The sequence below is a fragment of the Condylura cristata genome, unplaced genomic scaffold (genome assembly GCF_000260355.1).
Source record: "Condylura cristata isolate star-nosed mole 26May11 unplaced genomic scaffold, ConCri1.0 scaffold00011, whole genome shotgun sequence".
Classification (NCBI taxonomy): domain Eukaryota; kingdom Metazoa; phylum Chordata; class Mammalia; order Eulipotyphla; family Talpidae; genus Condylura; species Condylura cristata.
In genome coordinates, this window is record NW_004567112.1 from 3962183 (window position 1) to 3967802 (window position 5620).

Here is a 5620-nt window from a genome sequence, read left to right on the forward strand (position 1 = left end):
CTGGCTGAGAGGCTGCTCGAAGCCCTCCTCGGAGCCCTCCGGCCTCCACACCAACAGCCCGATTTCCCGTCTCCCTGTCCGACGCCCAGCCCCATGCCGGTCCCTGAAGAGCTGCCCACCCTCTCCCACCTTGGCACAGCAGGCTGGGCATCACGGGTAGACCAGAACACCAAGCTGACCTGCAGCTTATGCTGCGCCCCTGCACCCCCTGCTCAGAGGGCCTGCGGCTGGGCTACTGCTCTCTTGTCCCCTTCTTGGAATTCTCATCCTTGGGGCGCCAGGAACCCCACATTTGCAGTTTGCGCCAGGCCCTGCACATTGCCCAGCCGGTCCTGAATGTAGGACCACCCTGGCCAAGAAAGGCTGCAAAGCTCCCGTGCACCCAGGATGCCCACAGAGTCCAACCCTGCCCGCGACAGCTGTGTGACTTCAGACAGAGGCTTTCCCAGCTTGGGCCTCAGTTTCCCGTTCTGCACTCTCCCCTGCTTCCTGGCAGTGAGACAATGCACGTGAACCCCAGGTTCTCCACTCGCCCTGGAATCCATGAGCTACCACATCACCTCCCAATGCTCAGCCCCACATCTCAACACCCCGAAGTGGTCCTAAATCATTTATGAGTCCCGCTCTACACTCTGGTTCAGGCAGGTCTGACCTGTTTCTGTGTCTCCCTCTAACTCATAATTGCCACTTGGGTGCACGAACTTATTGCAGACCTCAATGACTTCTCCCGTCTGACCCACAACTCCCTGCATCCCATAGCTCGGGTACCCCAAATTACCTCCCAGCACTCCCCACTGCACACTCTCCACCCTACAGACTTAGTTACCAGACATCCAAACACACTGCTCCCACCCCACCCACCTCCTTGTATTCACACCTATTTTTCTTCTCTCCGAGGGCAAGTTAAACCCCACCCACCTTTAATACAGACAATAATAAAACAGTTAACACCAGCAACAGCACTGTTTACTGGGCATTAACTGTGGCGGGCACCACGCTAATTAGTCTTGCAAGCCTGCAGCCAGGTCTCATCCCAGGGCTCTCCCTTGGAACAGAGACTCAGAAGTCCAGTAGCTGCCTGCCTGAAGCCCCACCCCCTCGTTCCCACCGCCCCCACTGGCGCTCAGCTGGTGCTCTTAGCCTTCAGCTGGAGCTCCTCCCCAGGTCCTGCCCTTTCACTGGAAATCCAGCCCCTGCAGCCCCCATGGTTGTGGGAACATGATTCCCCCTTCCGGGCCTAAGAACTCAGGGCCAGGACTCAGGATTAACAACCTACCCTCCGCTTCGCACAAGAACAATCGCTCCTTCCAATTTCTCAAGAGTTGATAAGTAGAGCTAATTTGGAAAACAGAACGCAGTGTATTCGAGGGAAAAGAAATGAATCCTCCTTTATTCACAAGGAACTGCATGTTCCCGAAATTCAAATCAAGTTGCAAGAGCAAAGTGATCAAATCACTGGCATTTCAATGCATTGTCCTACATTCAGGACCGGCTGGGCAACGTGCAGGACCCGGCGCAAACTGCAAATGCGAGGTCCCTGGCGCCCCGAGGATGAGAATTCCAAGAAGGGGACAAGGGAGCGGTAGCCCAGCCGCAGGCCCTCTGAGCAGGGGGTGCAGGGCGCAGCATGAGTTGTTTGCCCTGTCTGACTCGCCCGGCACATGTGATGGAAACCCCAAAGGGCTCCAGAAGTCCTGCGAGGCAGCACCCTTGCTCGGGAGCTGGCTGAGCTGCCACCTTGCTCGGTGGGCCCGGGCGCCCAGACCAGCCCCAGACACGGCGGTGCAGCTCCGGCACCAGAGGCAGGTGCCCAGCCCAGGGCGGAGGCTCCCGGAGCGCTTCTCGGGGGGGGGAGCTGTCCGGCTCAGACAAGCCCCTGCGCTGCAGGCTCGGAGGAGCCTGCCAAGATCCTTCTTCCTACCCTGTCTCCCTCAGACTTTCAGGCCCGCCCCTGTCTCCCGCATCATGTGAGCCTGGGTATCAGCGACACGAAGCCAGGTTCTTCCCAAGCCAAGGGCACAGAGTGCATTGTCCACAGGTGAGAGGCAGATCAAAGGAAAGATGCTCCCGTGCCCACGGAAAGGGCAGGACCCCCTCTTGACCACAGAACAACATAAGTAACAGTCCCTGAGGTGCCAGCTGGACCCTGCTGGACTCCAAGTGCCTCCCAGGAGCCTTGGGAAATTTCCCACCGTCACCAGCAGCCACACAGCCTCCCGCTGGCTCAGAAACTATAAATAACAAGCAAGCACAGCGGGCTGCCCCAAGGTGCCATGAGAATTTAACAGCCGCTGGATTATGGGACCTGAGATGCCCTCCCCAGCCATCGGCCACTCCAGCACAAGATGCAGTGTTTGGAGACCCATATTTCTCAGGCCCATAATTCAGGGGCACCCTGGGGTGCCTTCAGGCCTATAATCCTGGACACGGTGGGGGTGTAGGCCCCTCTCGGCCCAAGGGTCACGACCTGTACCTCTGTGCCTAGGACACTGCCATTAAAGTACACAGAGGTACCAGCTGGGAAAATAAACCCAAGCTCAAAGCCCAAGAGGCCCGGGGAGGAAACTGCACCCCAGGTGTATCGCCTGTTCTCACTGTGGGAGGTAGAAGGCAGGTGCCCCTCAGGGCTGGGCCTTCCAAGTGGGCGCCGCCCATCTCCCCAGCGAGAAACAGCCCCTGAGCCAATGGCCCAGTCTGAAGAGGGCGGGGGGGGGGGGGGGGGGAGGGACAGAGGAAAGAGAACAGAATGAGAGGCAGTAGACTAGGGCCGGTCTGGGGTGGCGGGAAGGGGCCCTGGATCCAGAACCCACACGGGGTGATGGGTCCCCACACTGCCACGCCAGGACTTGAGATGCCAGGATGGGAATTGGGGTGTCACAAGTCTGGAGAGCAGGGGTACTTGAGGCCCCGGTAGCACACCTGCCTCAGGTATGTAGGTACACTGAGTCGGAACCGGAGGCAGGCCGTTATCTAACCTGACACCATGGACAGGAGCTGGTCCACTGGGGAGGGCGATGGGGTGGTTTTGCACTAAGAAAAGCTCTGTGAGGCTGTGTGGGAGCCCCAGGAGAGGCTCTGGGTAGAAGCCTGCAGCTCGAGAAGCCGATGGCACAGAGACAGACCCGTCCCTCCACTGCCAGAGAACTTTACTTTCTCCAGAAGGGTCAGCGCAGAAATACAGAACCCACTTTAAGCAGGTTCCCGAGGGGAAATGAGGCATGACTTGGGGGGGCGGGAGGGCCTCCAGCTTGCAAGAGCGGCTGCCTAGGGCAGGAACAAAAGCAGCAGGCCAGGAATGCAGGAGAGGCCTGCAAGGCTCATTTTCTCCTCTTTCAGTGTGAGCGCCTGTGAGCGCCTGCCTGCACCCGCCTGCTCCCTCACATTCCAAGTCAGCCGGGCTCAGCCAGAGTCTGGCCCCACTGGTGGGGGCTGGAGGGGGCTGGAGGCAACAGAAACAGAAGGGAAGTCTGCGCATTCCAGGAGGCCAGACGGGGCTCCCGCCGCCCTGACGGCAGGCTGTGCTGGGCTGCGCCCAACTGCACATTGCACAGGAAGCGGGGAGGCACCACCTGGCCGTGGCTCAGGCAGCAGCCTGCAGCGGAAAATACACCTGAGAGGCCTGGCAGCCTGGGGGGCCCTGGGGAGGTTAGGGAGGGACCCAGAGAAGGCACAGCCTGGTGTCAGGTTCTCCAGGCCAAGAGCTATTCCTGTTCAAGTAAACTGAACTCACAAGCAGTGGGGATTTTTCTTTTTATAGGTTCAAAGTTGAATGATGGTTTCCACACTCAATGTCTTTCCCAGAGAAACAAAACCCCGAGATTCAGGAGCGCTCCTGCGCCAGCCCGTTTCTTTCCACAGCGTGACCCAAGGAGGAGGAGCGCTCTCTTTCCGCTGCAGACTCCCAGGGCTGGGCCTGGTGAGAGCTGCAGGTTAAACTTTCCCTGCTGAAAGGGTTCCTTCGCCGTGGTGACGGCACACGGGCGATTCGGTGATGGGAAGCCCACGGGGATGACAACTGAGATGGAAAAAGGCGCAGAATGATGTAAATAAAATAAATTACTGTATTATAAAAAACACAAAAGGGGGGGCCCTTCCAGAACCAAGGTCATGCCTGTCACTCACTGATAACCACTTTTCGGCCTCACTGGCAGAAAAACAAAGCGCGTCCTTGCTCTGCTCACCCCTGGGGGTGCTGGGTGCGGGCATGGTGGGCACTGCCAAGTGGCCTCCCCCACCCATCTGGTGTGGGGCCGGGGAGCTGCCCAGGTTGTTTCCAGAAGTGTCTATTATTGTCTTCAGGGAAGCGGCAGGCTGCTCCGTTCACAGACACTATTAACCTTCCTCCTGATAAGCAGCTGGCGGCCGTCCTGACCTTCCCAGATTCCCAGCGGCCTCTCGTCCTTCCCTGAGCTCAGGCCTGTGTGGGGAGGCCGCGCAGTCCAGGCGCCTGCGGCGACAGAGGCCACCCCGGGACTCGGTTCCCAAGGGCCTGGCGCCAGCCACCCCCCACGGCCCCAGAGGAGGAGGAGGAGGGGGCCCTAGGGCTGGGACCGAAGGGGCGGAAGGTGGCTGCTGCGTGGCCAAGGGCCCCTCGGCCCCTCCGGGAAGGGGACAGTCCTTCTCCAGAAGCCCCCAGGCCCACTTACTGCGAGCACCAGGGGACAGGGGGAGCCAGACGCTTCCGGCTCAGGTCACAAGTGAAGGGGCCCGGAGACCCAAGCAGCAGCCTCCCTGCCTCTGGGCCTCAGTTACCTCATGGCCAGGCGAGGCAGGAGCTGCTTCCTACCAGTCCAGCACTTGCAGAGTCACGTGGCCTACTAGAGCTGACAACTACATTTCCTGGCCTGCTCCTCAGCGCCTCAGGCAGTGTAGACTCGGGCAATGCTCCCGGGTCTCCTGTGGCGACCGCAGCAGCTTCTGGGAGCTGGACTTACTCCCATCAAGGAGAGAAGGAAAGTCAACGCCAGCCTCCTTGGCCCCCAGCGAGCAGGCGACCTGCTGAGGCACCTGACACAACCCAGCCCCACAAGCAGGAGGTGGGTAGGGGCGCAGGACTCCAGGGACACAGAGCGGATGGGCCACTGGGGGCCGCTGTGGGCCCCCTGCTTCTTCCCGAAGGGAAGCGTTCAGGAATTCGGTCTTGGGAGTGGCACAACCCGGTGAACTGTCCCTTTTGAAAGGGTGGATTTTGGGGTGTGCAGCTAGTATCTCAATAACGCTGCATTTAGAAAAGAAAAACGACGTCTCTCGCTCTTTTACTTTTTGGGGTGACTACAAGAAAAACTGGATTTTATATAGGCGGCTCAAGTTCTCTTTCCATCTCTGCATACGAAACATCTGAATAAACATATTCTTCAATTTCCAGAACAAGCTAAGGCGGCAAGGCCTTCACCTGCAGCCTGGAGAGTCGGCTGGCGGTGAGGCGCCCGCCCCAGGGCCCAGCGGCCAGGGACTCTGGCCGTGGTCACTTACTGGCTTGTGACTTTGGTGAGGCGCCCCAGGGCCCAGCGGCCAGGGACTCTGGCCTTGGTCACCTACTGGCTTGTGACTTTGGTGAGGCGCCCCAGGGCCCAGCGGCCAGGGACTCTGGCCGTGGTCACCTACTGGCTTGTGACTTTGG